Below are 19,638 nucleotides of genomic sequence, written 5' to 3'. Positions count from 1 at the left end.
TAACTCCTTAACTCCCTACAGTGTGAAATGAGAGGGATACACACATATGAGAGAGGGACAGAGGGAGAGAAGGAAGGAAGGAAGGAGGGAGGGAGGGAGGGAAGGAAGGAGAGAGAAGACAGGAGATGGAGCCTTTAAGCTAATTTTTAAAAGCCAATCCTTTGCTCATATATTTTGGACCTCAAATTTTGATCAATGTTAATTTCCTGACTTGCATCCCTTGTCTATGGTTTCAGAAGATACTAAAATTAGGGGGGAATGTACAAATGCATTCATAATCTTGAATCAATTGAAATGATCCTATACATACAATTCATTCACTCTTTCCCAAAATCAACTCTAAGATGAGTAAAATTTTTGAAAATATTTTATTCATATATGACATCAAGATTTTATAATACAAAGAATTATACCTTTCTCTAAGCCTATGAAAAAATATGGAGAAATTACCTATTAAAGAGATGGATGACTTCAATTTGTTGGTAATAATTCATACTGTCTAATCCATAATACAACAGTGTAGTTTAGTGGTAGAATATTTGTTTATCATGCAAGTGTCTGGCTTTGAGCCCTGACAAATTGAAGCTAGTTACTTAGAAATGTAATAAAAGTACTACGAAAAACTTTGCCTTACATTCTCATTCTGCTATGCTTTGATTGCTTTCTATGGCTATGGTTTATTACATTCACTAAACTCTTAAACTTTTATTTGTTTTTTGAAGTAGAAATGAACCCTGGGTTGTAACAACCAGAGAAAAACATAAGATGACAATATGTGGAGCTTAGTATACTTGAACCTGTAACACAAATCTAGGTTATAAATTGTAGGCTAATCTGATCAGTAAAACAAATGTTTACTTAAAAAATCAGTGGATTTAGTAAAAAAAAAAGCAAAACAAAACAAAAACAAAAAAACAAAACAAAACACCTAGAGAAACATGATAGAGTATCATTACCAGTGGCTCTCATTATCTGTGAGAGGAGTTCTGGTTTCTGCTTTTGGACTTCCTGGAACATTTTTATTCTCTCTCCCTCTTCCTTCTCCTCCCTCTCCCTCTCCCTCTTCCCCTTCCCCTTCCCCTCCCCTTCCCCTCCCCTCCCCTGTCCCCTCCTCTTCTCTCTCTCTCTCTCTCTCTCTCTCTCTCTCTCTATATATATATATATATATATATATATATATATATACACAAATGCATTCATAATCTTGAATCAATTGAAATGATCCTATACATACAATTCATTCACTCTTTCCCAAAATCAACTCTAAGATGAGTAAAATTTTTGAAAATATTTTATTCATATATGACATCAAGATTTTACAATACAAAGAACAACAAAACAAAAACAGAGACAGGTATATATATATATATATATATATATATATATACCTGTCTCTGTTACTATCTCAGGTTCTTTGCCCCCTCATTCATTAAGTATGCTTGTAACCTTATAGGGAGATGGAGCTGTAGAACTTGATGGCATAAAATACACATGCAATATTGAATTCCAGGCAAACTCAGGAACTAAACTGAATCAAATTTGTTTTATTTTTGTAAACACAGATTACACATAGACCCACTCTCACACTTGAGTCACAGACTCAAGGTAGCTATAGAAGTCATTGTCGTGATGATGAGTCAGAAGTGTGCCCTTTAATAAAAGGCAATTGGCATACTTAATTAGCTTTACAAACGTTTCCCGATAACCACAAACCTGTTTAATGTCTGCATTAATTTACAATTATAATATAATTTTATTAAAAATCCTTATTACTTTCTTCTTATTTACAGTGAAAATTATCTACTTTATGCATGACACAAATATCACATATCTACCTGGGTCTTAGAAGACTAAAGACATATTTTTTAAAAATTCCTTGAAAAACCTTATATGGACATTTTCAGGATGCAAATGTTCTCAATGAGAAATCCTCTGACTTTTTTCTAAACATGTTTCCCTTGTAAACGACATTGTATTACGTTACTAAATTGATAATAAATGTGGATGCCAAATCTGTGCTTATGTTTATTTAAATGAAATTCTTTCAATAAGAGTTCCCATAATAAATTTAAAGGTACTTTGGGAGCAAGTATTGTGAATACCTGAGTTTAGTGACTAATACGACAAGTGCTGAGATATACAATTACACTTCGCCCACACAATTTTGCTTTGTATACTTTTTTAACTTGGCTTTCTGTGATTCTGTGAGGAAAACCATCCTTTGAAGGACCAAAATACTATAATTATCTTCATAAGTATATTTAGGGTTAGAATTAAATTGAAGATAGGAGGGGGGACCCTGGAAAAGGCCTAGATAATGAGAATAAAACAAAGCTTTATAGTGTGTGCTCCATACATAAATTCTATTCTGTACCTTTTCCTGATTGTACAGACTCAATCCAGTATTATTTCACTATGTACTTGCAGTATACATATATAGTAATCATCAGAATAACAATGTTTAAGCAAAAAACTTGTTACCAGAAAATATTTTCTTTGCCTGCATTTCAAAGAGTAAACTTAAAATGCTTCTGTTTGAAATAGGAGAATATGGACTCCTGCAAGGTTTCTTCTGGCTTTCAAACGCATACATGTGTGCATCAACACACACACACACACACACACACACACTAAATATATTAAATATTTTAAAAATATTGAAATGTACTAGGTAGACTTTGAAGCTTAACATGATATACTGTTTTTTCAATTTTTATTAGATATTTTCTTCATTTACATTTCAAATGCTATCCCGAAAATCCCCTATACCCTCCCCCCTCCCTGCTCCCCTACCCACCCACTCCCAGTTCTTGGTCCTGGCGTTCCCCTGTACTGGGACATATAAAGTTTGCAAGACCTAGAGGCCTCTCTTCCCAGTGATGGCCAACTAGGCCATCTTCTGCTATATATGCAGCTAGAAACATGAGCTTCTGCTTCGGAAATTCTAAATCAAAATAAAAGAGAGATAGAGATAGAGATAGAGATAGAGAGATAGAGATAGGGAGAGGGAGAGAGAGAGAGAGAGAGAGAGAGAGAGAGAGAGAGAGAGAGAGAGAGAGAGAGAACAGACAGAGAGAGACTGTGGAACCTCCAGATTGAGTTCCAGAGTGATTGTACCAGTTTGCAATCCCACCAGCAATGGAGGAATATTTCTCTTTCTCCACATCCTCACCTGAGGTTTTGATCTTATTCATTCTGATTGTGATAAGGTCTAATCTCAGGGTCGTTTTGATTTGCATTTCTCTATTCACTAAGGACTTTGAACATTTCTTTAGGTGTTTCTCAGCCATTCGGGATTCCTTAGTTCTATAACCCATTTTTTTTTTTGATTGAGTTGTTTGGTTTTTTTTGGTGATTAAGTTCTTGAGTTCTTTATATATTCTGGATATTAGCCTTCTATCAGGTGTGGGGTTAGTGATGATTGTTTTTCCCAATCTGTAAGTTGCTGATTTGCCTTATTGACTATGTCCTTTTTCTTACAGAAGCTTTCCTGTTTCATGAGATCCCATTTATCAGTTGTTGATCTTAGAGCATGAGCCATTGGAGTTCTGTTTAGGAAATTTCCCCCTGTGCCAGTGAGTTCAAGATTCTTTCCCACTTTCTCTTCTATTAGATTCAGTGTATCTGGTTTTATGTTGAGGTCCTTGATCCACTTGGACTTGAGCTTTGTACAAGGTGACAAATATGTGTCTATTTTCATTCTTCTATAGCCAGATAGACCAGCACCATTTATTGAAGATGCTTTCTTTATATTCATAGTTTCTTATAAAATTACTTAAATATTTCAAATAGTGTTACATATTTTGGAGTAAAATATAACTTCTATTTCAATTAAAATATATATTTCATGCTGATTTTTATTTAAAAAGTATTAGTTCTTTTTCAAGATAAGGTGTCACTCTGTAGCACATGCATGTTTCCAGTCAGAGCCTAAGATTAGAAGCATGAATCATATATGACTTACTACAGATTGTTTTTGTAATAAGTGGCTTTTGAAGAACAATGTCAATGTCAAAGTGTATGTACAAATAATTTTCTTTATAATGAAAAACATAAATAAAATTATAGAGCCTATGATTTATAAAAAAAAAAAAGTCAGCCCGAGTTTGATCCTTGGATCCCACAACTTGTAGTGAAAAAGAGAACCAATACCCAAACATTTACTAAGATTCCATTACCCACTAACTAGAAATTAGATGAGTGCATAAGTTGTGACTTCTAAATTGAGTATAAAAATAGAGAAGTCAGTATAAATTAAGCCATTGAGCAGGTAACAATTATTGATATCAAGAAATCTCATTTTAGCTTGCTACTCAATACCTACCCGATAAAATTCTATCTTTGAATTTTTCTCTTATACAGAGAATGAATAATAAAAGTTGACTTTGCTATACCACTCATTTGATATTTCCTGGCTCAGTTGCCCCCAAAATTATGAATCAGCAGAATCACTGAGCTACACATTTCTCCATGCAACACTCACTTCATCCCTAAGTACTAAAATCCCACCAAATAGTCCGGTTTAGATTTTAGTTAGAATATATTCTTAAATGGTACTAGAAAAGATACTTCACAACTACTTTATGGCCCAAGGACAATGCATTTGTATTTATTAATCATATACTTCAAATTTATTGAATTGTAAGCAAGGAAAATCCTGTATTAGAATCAGAAAACATTCACCAAACTCTTGACAGATAAATAGCATCATTCTAAGAGTATCACTGTCTTTACACAACAAATGTTTTACAGTTGTCTCTACTTAAATGACAAGTTTAAAGAGAATAAAGTCAAGATAGCAGTTCAAGATAACACAGCTTGGAAGTAGCAAGCTCTAAATTCTCTTGGCATTCAATTCCATAAAATTTTGTATCAGTGTTCAAGAAATAATGTGTGTGTGTGTGTGTGCAAGTGTTTAGTTATTCTCATCTCCTACCCTAGTTCAGGGAATTGTACATATTACAGAGGCAATGTCTTCGGCATTGACCTCCATCCTTAAGTTATTTGGCTTCATTTTATTATGCAATCACCTAAGACCATCCAGCAGGGTTCCCATATACTAGAATATATTGCTAGTCCAATCCAAATACTCTTCCTTTCTTTCATGTGGGCACTTCGCTCCTCTAGACCATTTCACATCTACTTTCATGCAGTCTGTATACATACAGTTTACATGCCTGAAAAGACTATGACTCACATAGGAAAGAAATAAACCATATTTATTTTTCAGAGACTTATTTAACAAGATAAAATGTTGATAAAATGATTAAAAAAACCTGCAAAAATGACTTCATACTCTGATATAAACAGTTAAAAAGGAATTAAGAATTTTTCTGAGCCTAGCGTACTATTACTAATCTACAAAAGGTCATTCAATATGTATGATACATATATTCTTTCAAATTAAAAATTATGTATCATGTTAAATTTTATTTAAATATATAATTTTGATACACCCTGAATCAAACCTACAGACAGTGATAATGATTTGGCCATCTGTTTACATTTTGGTAATTTATAAGAATAAAATATATTTAGAAGCAAAATATTCTTTCTCAAAAGTGGTGTGTAATTAATTCAGGACTTTACTAAAGAATAGAACCAAATAAAAAATGGGTTTGTTTAAAGTTGCTGGTGTATTATTAATTTGATAAATATGCAGAGTAAAATGCTGTGCAAATGACAGGTTGCCCTTGTCATTTGACTTACAGTCTTTATTTGGCTTGTGCAAGAGCTCCAATCAATAACTTTAAAGTCAATTTTTCTACTATCCAAGAATAGGTATGGCTGTCAGTACACTGTGGCAAATCCACAGTATTATTGGTCCTTTTATTTTCATAGATTATCATTGATATAAAAAGAAGCCAGACTACAACACAGCAATGTCTTTTTACCAAAACCATAGATGATTCTTTACAAATGAATCTCATCAATTTCATGTCAGTTTAAATGAACACCTAATAAAAATGGCAAAAGAGAATCAATATATTTATACTTACATGTCTTGTTTTCAGATCACAGATGCTTGATTCCAAGTAAAATTAGATTTAATGTTAATCTTAACAGATATAAAAGAAGCATTTTCCTATGTAAATGGTAAATGATAGTTTTAAATTAAGAAACCACAGTTCAGAAATGTACTATTTATAGTGTTTCTCCACACATTTGTCTTTGACAAACTTAGTTGGACTATTTTTTTTCACTGTTTTTTTTTATTACATATTTTCCTCAATTACATTTCCAATGCTATCCCAAGAGTCCCCCATACCGCCCCCCACTTCCCTACCCTCCCATTCCCATTCTTTTGGCCCTGGCATTCCCCTATATTGGGGCATATAAAGTTTGCAAGTCCAATGGGCCTCTCTTTCCAGTGATGGCCGACTAGGCCATCTTTCGATACATATGCAGCTAGAGACAAGAGCTCCGGGATACTGGTTAGTTCATCATGTTGTTCCAACTATAGGGTTGCAGATCCCTTTAGCTCCTTGGGTACTTTCTCTAGCTTCTCCATTGGGAGCCCTGTGATCCATCCAATAGCTGACTGTGAGCATCCACTCCTGTGTTTGCTAGGCCCCTGCATAGTCTCACAAGAGACAGCTATCTTTGGGTCCTTTCAGCAAAATCTTGCTAGTGTATGCAATGATGTCAGCTTTTAGAAGCTGATTATGGGATGGATCCCTGGATACGGCAGTCTCTAGATGGTCCATCCTTTCATCACAGCTCCGAACTTTGTCTCTGTAACTCCTTCCCTGGGTATTTTGTTCCCAATTCTAAGAAGGGGCACAGTGTCCACATTTTGGTCTTCATTCTTCTTGAGTTTCATGCGTTTAGCAAATTGTATCTTATATCTTGGGTATCCTAAGTTTTGGGCTAATATCCACTTATCAGTGAATACATATAGTGTGAGTTCCTTTGTGATTGTGTTACCTCACTCAAGATGATGCCCTCCAGGTCCATCCATTTGGCTAGGAATTTCATAAATTCATTCTTTTTAATAGCTGAGTAGTACTCCATTGTGTAAATGTACCATAATTTCTGTATCCATTCCTCTGTTGAGGGACATCTGGGTTCTTTCCAGCTTCTGGCTATTATAAATAGGGCTGCTATGAACATAGTGGAGCATGTGTCCTTCTTACCGGTTGGGACATCTTCTGGATATATGCCCAGAAGAGGTATTGCTGGATCCTCCGGTAGTACTATGTCCAATTTTCTGAGGAACCGCCAGACTGATTTCCAAAGTGGTTGTACAAGCTTGCAATCCCACCAACAATGGAGAAGTGTTCCTCTTTCTCCACATCCTCGCCAGCATCTGCTGTCACCTGAATTTTTGATCTTAGCCATTCTGACTGGTGTGAGGTGGAATCTCAGGGTTGTTTTGATTTGCATTTCCCTGATGATTAAGGATGTTGAACATTTTTTCAGGTGCTTCTCTGCCATTCGGTATTCCTCAGGTGAGAATTCTTTGTTCAGTTCTGAGCCCCATTTTTTAATGGGGTTATTTGACTTTCTGGAGTCCACCTTCTTGAGTTCTTTATATATATTGGATATTAGTCCCTTGTCTGATTTAGGATAGGTGAAGATCCTTTCCCAATCTGTTGGTGGTTTTTTTGTCTTATTGATGGTGTCTTTAGCCTTGCAGAAGCTTTGTAGTTTCATGAGGTCCCATTTGTCAATTCTCGATCTTACAGCACAAGCCATTACTGTTCTATTCAGGAATTTTTCCCCTGTGCCCATATCTTCAAGGCTTTTCCCCACTTTCTCCTCTATAAGTTTCAGTGTCTCTGGTTTTATGTGAAGTTCCTTGATCCACTTAGACTTGACCTTAGTACAAGGCGATAGGAATGGATCGATTCGCATTCTTCTACATGTTAACAACCAGTTGTGCCAGCACCATTTGTTGAAAATGCTGTCTTTCTTCCACTGGATGTTTTTAGCTCCCTTGTCGAAGATCAAGTGACCGTAGGTGTGTGGGTTCATTTCTGGGTCTTCAATTCGATTCCATTGGTCTATTTGTCTGTCAGTATACCAGTACCATGCAGTTTTTATCACAATTGCTCTGTAGTAGAGCTTTAGGTCCGGCATGGTGATTCCACCAGAGGTTCTTTTATCCTTGAGAAGAGTTTTTGCTATCCTAGGTTTTTTGTTATTCCAGATGAATTTGCAGATTGCACTTTCTAATTCGTTGAAGAATTGATTTGGAATTTTGATGGGGATTGCATTGAATCTGTAGATTGCTTTTGGCAAGATAGCCATTTTTACAATGTTGATCCTGCCAATCCATGAGCATGGGAGATCTTTCCATCTTCTGAGATCTACTACAATTTCTTTCTTCAGAGACTTGAAGTTTTTATTATACAGATCTTTCACTTCCTTAGTTAGAGTCACGCCAAGATATTTTATATTATTTGTGACTATTGAGAAGGGTGTTGTTTCCCTAATTTCTTTCTCAGCCTGTTTATTCTTTGTGTAGAGAAAGGCCATTGATTTGTTTGAGTTAATTTTATATCCAGCTACTTCACCGAAGCTGTTTATCAGGCTTAGGAGTTCTCTGGTGGAATTTTTAGGGTCACTTATATATACTATCATATCATCTGCAAAGAGTGATATTTTGACTTCATCTTTTCCAATTTGTATCCCTTTGATCTCCTTTTGTTGTCGAATTGCTCTGGCTAGGACTTCAAGTACAATGTTGAATAGGTATGGAGAAAGTGAACAGCCTTGTCTAGTCCCTGATTTTAGAGGGATTGCTTCAAGCTTCTCACCATTTACTTTGATGTTGGCTACTGGTTTGCTGTAGATTGCTTTTATCATGTTTAGGTATGGGCCTTGAATTCCTGATCTTTCCAAGACTTTTATCATGAATGGGTGTTGGATCTTGTCAAATGCTTTTTCTGCATCTAACGAGATGACCATGTGGTTTTTGTCTTTGAGTTTGTTTATATACTGGATTACGTTGATGGATTTCTGTATATTGAACCATCCCTGCATCCCTGGGATGAAACCTACTTGGTCAGGATGGATGATTGTTTTGATGTGTTCTTGGATTCGGTTAGCAAGAACTTTATTGAGGATTTTTGCATCAATATTCATAAGGGATATTGGTCTGAAGTTTTCTATCTTTGTTGGGTCTTTTTGTGGTTTAGGTATCAGAGTAATTGTGGCTTCATAGAATGAGTTGGGTAGAGTGCCTTCTGTTTCTATTTTGTGGAATAGTTTGTGAAGAACTGGTATTAGATCTTCTTTGAAGGTCTGATAGAACTCTGCACTAAACCCATCTGGTCCTGGGCTTTTTTTTTGGTTGGGAGACTATTAATGACTGCTTCTATTTCTTTGGGGGATATAGGGTTGTTTAGATCATTTACCTGATCTTGGTTCAACTTTGGTACCTGGTATCTGTCTAGGAACTTCTCCATTTCATCCAGGTTCTCCAGTTTTGTTGAGTATAGCCTTTGGTAGAAGGATCTGATGGTGTTTTGGATGTCTTCAGGATCTGTTGTTATGTCTCCTTTTTCATTTCTGATTTTGTTAATTAGAATACTTTCCCTGTGCCCTCTAGTTAGTCTGGCTAAGGGTTTATCTATCTTGTTGATTTTCTCAAAGAACCAGCTCCTTGATTGGTTGATTCTTTGAATAGTTCTTCTTGTTTCCACTTGATTGATTTCGCCCCTGAGTTTGATTATTTCCTGCCGTCTACTCCTCTTGGGTGAATTTGCTTCCTTTTGTTCTAGTGCTTTTAGGTGTGTTGTCAAGCTTCTAATGTGTGCTCTTTCTAGTTTCTTTTTGGAGGCACTCAGAGCTATGAGTTTTCCTCTTAGAAATGCTTTCATTGCGTCCCGTAAGTTTGGGTATGTTGTGGCTTCATTTTCATTGAACTCTAAAAAGTCCTTGATTTCTTTCTTTATTCCTTCCTTGACCAAGGTATCATTGAGAAGCGTGTTGTTCAGTTTCCACGTGAATGTTGGCTTTCTATTATTTATTTTGTTATTGATGATCAGCCTTAGTCCATGGTGATCTGATAGGATGCATGGGACAATTTCAATGTTTTTGTATCTGTTGATTCCTGTTTTGTGCCCAATTACGTGGTCAATTTTGGAGAAGGTACCATGAGGTGCTGAGAAGAAGGTGTATCCTTTTGTTTTAGGGTAAAATGTTCTGTAGATATCTGCCAGATCCATTTGATCCATAACTTCTGTTAGTTTCACTGTATCCCTGTTTAGTTTCTGTTTCCATGATCTGTCCATTTGTGAAAGTGGTGTGTTGAAGTCTCCCACTATTATTGTATGAGGTGCAATGTGTGCTTTGAGATTTACTAAAGTTTCTTTAATGAATGAGGCTGCCTTTGTATTTGGAGCATAGATATTCAGGATTGATAGTTCCTCTTGGAGGATTTTACCTTTGATGAGTATGAAGTGCCCCTCCCTGTCTTTTTTGATGACTTTGGATTGGAAGTCAATCTTATCTGATATTAGAATGGCTACTCCAGCTTGTTTCTTCAGACCATTTGCTTGGAAAATTGTTTTCCAGCCTTTCATTCTGAGGTAGTGTCTATCTTTTTCTCTGAGATGAGTTTCTTGTAAGCAGCAAAATGTTGGGTCTTGATTGTGTAGCCAGTTTGTTAGTCTATGTCTTTTTATCGGGGAGTTGAGTCCATTGATATTAAGAGATATTAAGGAAAAGTAATTGTTGTTTCCTGTTATTTTTGTTGTTAAAGTTGGCATTCTGTTCTTGTGGCTGTCTTCTTTTCGGTTTGTTGAGGGATTACCTTCTTGTTGTTTCTAGGGCGTGGTTCCTGTCCTTGTATTGGTTTTTTTCTGTTATTATCCTTTGAAGGGCTGGATTCGTGGAGAGATATTGTGTGAATTTGGTTTTGTCGTGGAATACTTTGGTTTCTCCATCTATGTTAATTGAGAGTTTGGCTGGGTATAGTAGCCTGGGCTGGAATTTGTGTTCTTTTAATGTCTGTATAACATCTGTCCAGGATCTTCTGGCTTTCATAGTCTCTGGTGAAAAATCTGGTGTAATTCTGATAGGCTTGCCTTTATATGTTACTTGGCCTTTTTCTCTTACTGCTTTTAGTATTCTATCTTTATTTAGTGCATTTGTTGTTCTGATTATTATGTGTCGGGAGGTATTTATTTTCTGGTCCAGCCCATTTGGAGTTCTGTAGGCTTCTTGTATGTTCATGGGCATCTCTTTCTTTAGATTTGGGAAGTTTTCTTCTATAATTTTGTTGAAGATGTTTGCTGGTCCTTTGAGTTGAAAATCTTCATTTTCATCCACTCCTATTATCCGTAGGTTTGGTCTTCTCATTGTGTCCTGTATTTCTTGGATGTTTTGAGTTAGGATCTTTTTGCATTTTCCATTTTCCTTGATTGTTGTGCCGATGTTCTCTATGGAATCTTCTGCACCTGAGATTTTCTCTTCCATCTCTTGTATTCTGTTGCTGATGCTTGCATCTATGGTTCTAGATTTCTTTCCTAGGGTTTCTATCTCCAGTGTTGCCTCATTTTGGGTTTTCTTTATTGTGTCTACTTCCCTTTTTAGGTCTAGTATGGTTTTGTTCATTTCCATCATCTGATTGGATGTGTTTTCCTGTTTCTCTTTAAGGACTTCTACCAGTTTGGTTGTGTTTTCCTGTTTTTCTTTAAGGACTTGTAACTCTTTAGCCATGTTCTCCTGTAGTTCTTTAAAGTCCTTCTTGATGTCCTCTACCATCATCATGAGATATGCTTTTAAATCCAGATCTAGTTTTTCAGGTGTGTTGGGGTGCCCTGGACTGGGCGAAGTGGGAGTGCTGGGTCCTGATGATGGTGAGTGGTCTTGGTTTCTGTTAGTAAGATTCTTACCTTTACCTCTCGCCATCTGGTAATCTCTGGAGTTGTTATAGTTGTCTCTGTTCAGAGGTTGTTCTTCTGGTGATTCTGAGTATCCTCTGTCAGCAGAGCTGGGAGACAGGCTCTCTCCTCTGAGTTTCAGTGGTTAGAGCACTCCCTGCTGACAAGCTTTCCTCTTAAAGGGAAGGTGTACAGATATCTGGCGTTTGGACCTCCTCCTGGCCGAAGAAGAAGGCAGAAAACAAGACCTTTCCCAGATGCTGTGTTGCTTTGGCAGGTCACAGAAGCTGTAGGCTTCTGTGGTGCACACTCTCAGCTGTGCAGACTAAGTTCCTAAGTTCAGTGGAGTCCTGGATCCAAGATGTGCTCCCTGCTCCTGAGGCAGAGGGCTCCTGTGCAGGGCAGACCACTGTCTTCCAGCTAGGAGGGTGCCGGATGTCTGTGGCCCCAAAAGGGTGCTGCCTCAGCGGCTCTGTGGCTCCCGCCTGTCCTAGAAGCTGTCTGCCTCTGTGGTCCTCACTCTGACCTGTACAGACTAAGTTCGGCGGATGGTGCTCCCTGCAGGGCAGGTCACTGTCCTCCAGCTTGGAGGGTGCCGGATGTCTGCGGCCCCAAAAGGGTGCTGCCTCAGCGGCTCTGTGGCTCCCGCCTGTCCCAGAAGCTGTCTGCCTCTGTGGTCCTCAGTCTAACCTGTACAGACTAAGTTCGGCGGAGTCCTGGAGCCAAGATGGCGCTCCCTGCAGGGCAGGTCAATGTCCTCCGACTGGGAGGGTGCCGGAAGTCTGTGGCCCCAAAAGGGTGCTGCCTCAGCAGCTCTGTGGCTCCCGCCTTTCCCAGAAGCTGTCTGCCTCTGTGGTCCTCACTCTGACCTGTACAGACTAAGTTCGGCGGAGTCCTGGAGCCAAGATGGTGCTCCCTGCAGGGCAGGTCACTGTCCTCCGGCTGGAAGGGTGCCGGATGTCTGCGGCCCCAAAAGGGTGCTGCCTCAGCGGCTCTGTGGCTCCCGCCTGTCCCAGAAGCCGTCTGCCCCCGTGGTCCCCACTCTGACCTGTACAGACTAAGCTCAGCGGAGTCCCGGAGCCAAGATGGCGCTCCCTGCAGGGCAGGTCACTGTCCTCCGACTGGGAGGGTGCCGGATGTCTGCGGTCCCAAAAGGGTGCTGCCTCAGCGGCTCTGTGGCTCCTGCCTGTCCCAGAGGCTGTCTGCCTCTGTGGTCCTCACTCTAACCTGTACAGACTAAGTTCGGCGGAGTCCCGGAGCCAAGAAGGCGCTCTCTGCAGGGCAGGTCACTGTCCTCTGGCTGGGCGGACTATTTTTTGCTACTCCATTCTGACTTACATTGCACCATGATATGATATTCATTGTCAATCATCAAGTTGACCTATGATGACTTTTAAAATATGGAACATGTATAAATAACTTAAAACCTTCAAAATACTTTTTTCAGCATCCCAATTATTACACTGTTATTGACATGATTGACATAAACTATTTTTTCCTGATGTTTCTACCGTAGGTTTTTATTTTTTTTTAAATATTTTTATTATATCTTTTCCTCAATTACATTTACAATGCTATCCCAAAAGTCCCCCATACCCTCCCCCCGACTTCCCTACCCACCCATTCCCATTTTTTTGGCCCTGGCGTTCCCCTGTACTGGGGCATATAAAGTTTGTGTGTCCAATGGGCCTCTCTTTCCAGTGATGGCCAACTAGGCCCTCTTTTGATACATATGCAGTTAGAGTCAAGAGCTCCGGGGTACTGGTTAGTTCATAATGTTGTTCCATCCATAGGGTTGCGGATCCCTTCAGCTCCTTGGGTACTTTCTCCAGCTTCTCCATTGGGGGCCCTGTGATCCATCCAATAGCTGATTGTGAGCATCCACTTATATGTGTTTGCTAGGCCCTGGCGTAGTCTCACAAGAGACAGCTATATCTGGGTCCTTTCAGCAAAATCTTGCTAGTGTATGCAATGGTGTCAGTGTTTGGAAGCTGATTATGGGGTGGATCCCTGGATAAGGCAGTCTCTAGATGGTCCATCCTTTTGTCACAGCTCCAAACTTTGTCTCTGTAACTCCTTCCATGGGTGTTTTGTTCCCAATTCTAAGGAGGGGCATAGTGTCCACACTTCAGTCTTCATTCTTCTTGAGTTTCATGTGTTCAGCAAACTGTATCTTATATCTTGTGTATCCTAAGTTTCTGGACTAATATCCACTTATCAGTGAGTACATATTGTGTGAGTTCCTTTGTGATTGGGTTACCTCACTCAGGATGATGCCCTCCAGGTCCATCCACTTGGCTAGGAATTTCATAAATTCATTCTTTTTAATAGCTGAGTAGTACTCCATTGTGTAAATGTACCATAATTTCTGTATCCATTTCTCTGTTGAGGGGCATCTGGGTTCTTTCCAGCTTCTGGATATTATAAATAAGGCTGCTATGAACATAGTGGAGCATGTGTCCTTCTTACCGGTTGGGACATCTTCTGAATATATGCCCAGGGGAGGTATTGCTGGATCCTCCAGTAGTACATAAACCATATTTTTAAGAAATTAGAAGGTACAATAATGGGCTTAGAAATTGTCATTATTCATAGCTGGCAGTTTATTGAAAAGTAAAAATAAAATATTGCAGTAGCATTGTGATTTTGCCTTTAAAAATGAAGGTGGTTGTGTTCACTTTCAACATACTTGAGAAAGAATCTAATATGAATTTTTCATAGACCCTGCTCACAGGAAATAAATAATGACAGTTCTAAAATATTTATCTTCTTTTTTTTTTCATTAACAGAAATTGAAAGAACCACTACAATTTGTATAAAGATGTATCAAAATTTCTTGGGATTTTGTTAGAAATAAAACACACCCAGTGTTAAATCTCTATAAGAGAAAAATCTTAAATATGAAAGTGAGGTATCTTTGAATGAAATGAATATTTAAAATAACTCTCCTGAGATAAATTCCCATGTGAATGGTAGAGCACTTGCCTAGTGTATAGAAGGCTAAGTGTTCAATCCTCACTAACAACAAACACTAATAAACAAGTTCATATATATGCACTAACTTATTCTAATCATCAGTTATTTTCATATACATACATACATATATATATATGTATATATATATATATATATATATATATATATATACTGGGAAAATTATTTAGTTTCTGTAAAACAAATAGGTCTTATAATATATATGTTAGCTGATAAAATGTAATTACAAACCTTCCTCTAAAATAGCTACAGTTCATTTTCCATTAGGGATATTTTGTAGATTGGAATGTATAGTTCTGAAAAATATACCAACCATACACACATATACACTGAAGAAAAAATAGAAATTACATGATGATGTTGCAGCTTTGCTATTTTTACATGGACTATTTGACTCATGTTTCTTGACTTAGATTTAAATTTTCATCATTAAAAGCAGTACAACTGCTGTGAGGAAAATTATATTAACAAAACTGATACCAATATGGAAAATGAAGCTAATTCCATCCTTAAAATTAGTAGGATTGAAGTCTTTACTTCTCTTTGAATAGAGAGAAAGACATTAAGTTTTCTGATTCTTCACTAGCCAACCAGAACTTTTTTCAGGAAAAAAAATACATTCTCTGTTCTCAGATATCCTTCAAATATATGTAGCTATTTACAAATACTGAAAAATGATATCTATTTCCATTGATATTTATTTTATTATTAGTGGTGGAGGTGGAGATGAATAGATACATCAGGGTATTCTACAATGGGTGATACTATAGACAGTAAGCATAAAAAAGAACAACTGTGTCTGAGTCATTTAATTTTCCAAACAATGTGCCCTAGAGCAGAGCAGTACAGAGACTTTCAAATTTATAAACAAGTCTGTGTGTTAGTTAAATGAAATGCAACTCTATAAACACATCCTGGCATGAATCATATATATATATTTCAGAAATGTTGTAGTCTAGTTTTCCTGTATATTCTACTAAAAATCCTTAGAAAAAATTAATAATAACATATGGTTTATAGTGAACAAATGTTTGAAGCTTTGTTTCTATGGTAACTATACAATGTACATGTTAGAATTTGAAACATTCCATGCTTACCATTTCTCACATTAACAAAAATGTTTTTTTCTAGAAACTTCTGACATCATATTTGGGGAAAAAATAGCAACCAACATCTCTAGGCTTTTAGGAGTAAGTATCCACATGAAAGAGTGTCAACCTGTAACTCTCAGCTACTAGGAATGCTTCAATATGAGGAGCACTTCAGCAACAGATCAAAGGTGTGTTTCCAAAAGATGTAAAGAATGAGGTGACAGAGAGAAGAAGGCAACTAAACTTTTAGAAGGGCACAGTCTAATTTTCTCTAAATATGTTGGACTTAACCTGACATGTGCTTGTTGAAACGTTATTTTATATTCTTTCCTTCCAAATTTGATGTTTTTAACATTTACATTCTGCCTTTCATTATCCTGGCATTTGTTATAATATAGTGAAATGATTCATCCTATAATAATATGATGGCCTGAAATAGTTGCCTTAGCTCCCCAACATGCCACACATAGAAATGACTTAAGCTTCAATATTGTGATCATCACATTAAACAAAAATCCAAAAATGTGTCATTGATGAAAACACATGAAATTTTGGTTCAATAATTGAGAGATATTGTTACATTTTTAATGAATAACCTTGATAAGCATATCTAATATTAAACAGGTAAATGTCAATTCCGACAAATCTCTTCTTCATAATCATAGGTGCTTTCTATAGATCTCTAATGCATAAAAAGAAAACCACATAAATGAAGGTGATTAACCTAGCATACAGTTTCCTTCTGTAACACATAGTATTCTCCTTAATGTTGTGATATAATTACCTTTGATCAGCTCCCACTATTATTTCAGCCTAAAAATGGAAATAAATTCCATTTCACATTTCTGAGGTTAAAAATAACACTTTTAAAGGGAAAAATAAGATATCCTTTGAGCTGCAAAATGGTTCAACTTTTATACATATTGAAAAATTTAGTATAAGGAAAGGAAGAATTCCTTATGATCTGTGGGAGTACAACTTTTGAAGTACAGCTTAAACTTTTGGTCTCAGATTTATTAGTCATTGAAATTGATTAGTTGGGATGCAGGAAATCATGTGCCAAATACATGGCTCAAATAACTTGTTATGTCCCTATGATACTTCATTTTTGCATCATTCTTTTAAAACAAATAAGTACACTATATAAATATATTGTTTTAAATATTTACAAAACCAGCACTTAATTCACTGGAATTTTTTTTTTTTTTTTGGTCTTGCCCTAACAACTATCGAGATATGAGGAGACCGGAGGGGCTGAGTTGAAATTCAAAGGACAGGAAGAAAGGGATTTGCACACTTCTTCCAGTTCAGTGATTGAATTTCTTAATTGAATTCAAATTCAGACCATCTGCATTTTCCTTCTTTTCCATACAAATAATGCAAAGAAGCATAACGCTGTTTGCTGCATCCAGGGAAGTCAGTGCCCCAACCTGAAAGTGTGCTGTGCATATGGGTGCATTGTGTGTTTATTGGGCCAGTGTTTGTTGAATGGGAAATGAAATGGATTTTTCTCTACTGTCACTGTTAATAATGGTTTCTGGAGCTTAAGGAGGAGAGGGTTTTACATTTGCATAGGAAGTCAATTATTAAAATCACTTGCAGCCAATGATGATGTAAGACAAGGAGAAATATGTGGAGAATCTATGAGGGAGTTTATGATGATCCAGACTGGCAGGTTTCAACCTGTGGGTAGTTACCCCTTTGGGGAGGGGAGTTGAGCAACCCTTTCATTGGGGTCATCTGTGACCATCAGAAAACACCAATAGTTACATTATGATTCATAACAATAGCGTAATTACAGTTCTGAAGTAGCAACAAAATAATTTTATGGCCAGGGGTCACCAAAACATGAGGAACTTCATTAAAAGATTGCAATATTAGGAAGTTTGAGAACCAGTGCTCTAGATGGAAAAGAAGCATTTTGTAAGACTCTGACTTAGAGCGTTTCTCCCTGGGAGGTATAGCCCCTAAAACATTCCTCCAAGCTTGTTTTCCCTGATCTCTAAAAATACAGCTAGAAAGAAGCTCTTTGTTCTCTATAGCCAGCAAAAAGACTTTTTGTTTCTATACCTTACAACCAGAGATGTGATAATTATAAAAAGACCTAGCCAGGTGCTTGCCTGACTCCCTGTGCCAAGGATACAGAGATAGACGTCAGAGAGGAGCTGCAGCTCACCCGCCCGCCCCCTTGTCAGAGAGGCATTGTAGTCAACTCTCCTCCCAACTCCCCCCAACTCTACTCCCAACTCCTCCCAATTCCTCACTTTTCCCCTACTGTTACTGCTGAGGGGGGGGGTGTTCAAACTCCCCTGTCCTGCACAGTGGAAGGAGTTCATCCTCAGCTAGCTGATAATAAAGCCTCTTGCAGTTTGCATCAGGTGTGGTTTTCTCTTGAGTCATTGGGGTGCTGGCCAGCTCATCCTGGGACTTGAGGGGAGGCCCAGCTTCGGGGGTCCTACAATCTGACTCTGGAATATTGCCATAATCTCACTCTTAAGCTCAAATCAGTTTTAAAAATTGACAATTCATACCAGTATAATGAATAACCACTTTTGTCTTCTTAGAAGGCAGGCATTAGTTAGCAACTAGAAAATATTTAGCTCTAGAAATACAATGAAACATTGATTAGTATTTTAACCAATGTACAATAAACACTGTACAGAATTTATAATGTTATTTCCCATCACCATATTATCACCTTCTTCATAATGGCAACATCTTACTTTTTTTAATATAAAACCACAAGACTAAGCAAATTTGAAAACTAAAGAGCTTAGAAAATAATCTCTCATTGATAATAAGTCGTATTGGTCTTTGTGATGCCTGAGGAATCTTGACTGGTTACCAATGAAGGAGAGAAGAATAATTTAAAGTAGGTTAAAGGTTTTGCAATTATTTTATGCCTGTTTTAATAAAACATATATACAGGGTTAAGAAAAATGAATGCATTGTTGGGGCCATTTCTAATGACACCATTTTTTTTTTCTTCTATGGCTTTCCAGATCACCAAAATAATTTTCTAATACCATAGGTGAAACTATCGCTGTTCTAAAGCAATCTTTGTTTCAATTTTTCTGTAGACTGATAAATGAGGTCATTCAGTACTTTTTGGCAACAGTGCCATCTTGCAATGTAAAATTGCCTTATATTTGTAGAACTGGCTATTCTCTTTTTCTTAAATTTTGAATTATTTTGAACACCAGAGTAAATCAAGGAATATAGATTCTGTGAACAGCCATTGAACAGAAGGGTAATGTATAATTGATGACAAATGATAATCAGACAAAACATGCTTAAAATGACATGTAGAGCATACATATTTGGTCACAAACACACATGGATGCATTCACATATACATTCACATTTATGAAGGCTGATGTAGAATCAACATAAATGAAAAAGATTCAAATGGACTCTTTTGAATACTTTTGACATTGCCAACATATTCTCTTGGCCCAAACAAGAAAATGTAATAATCAAAAGTTTAGCATGCTGGTATTGATTTTGTAGTGATAGTGGTAATAAAGGAGAGAAACTCAACCCCTACTGTCATACCAGTATTGGAGATTAGCAGCCAGACAATTCAAGAGAAAGAACAGAACCTCAGTCTTATTAATGAATAGGAAGGGTGATTACATTTATTTCTAATGCAGAGAATCATGGTCTCAGAAATCTCAAGGTAGGCAACAATGTGAATATCTTTGGAAAACTTTAAAGTA

The 19,638-nt window shown here is 37.2% G+C and overlaps 1 protein-coding gene across 2 annotated transcripts in view; it reads left to right on the top strand.

The window, feature by feature from the left end:
* Window positions 1–19,638, top strand: part of Htr2c (5-hydroxytryptamine receptor 2C) — a 254,132-nt gene that overhangs the window by 52,942 nt on the left and 181,552 nt on the right. Inside the window, exon 3 of one of the 2 annotated variants that reach the window (XM_085837982.1) lies at window positions 15,960–16,107. The exons of the other annotated variant lie outside the window; for it this stretch is intronic. The gene's annotated coding sequence lies outside the window, so the exon portion shown is untranslated. The remainder of the gene's footprint in view (window positions 1–15,959; window positions 16,108–19,638) is intronic. 2 annotated transcript variants of the gene reach the window in all.

Source organism: Mus caroli, unplaced genomic scaffold (assembly GCF_978045245.1).
Source record: "Mus caroli unplaced genomic scaffold, Mus_caroli_1 scaffold_5, whole genome shotgun sequence".
NCBI lineage: Eukaryota > Metazoa > Chordata > Mammalia > Rodentia > Muridae > Mus > Mus caroli.
This window is presented reverse-complemented; position numbering and strand designations above follow the sequence as displayed.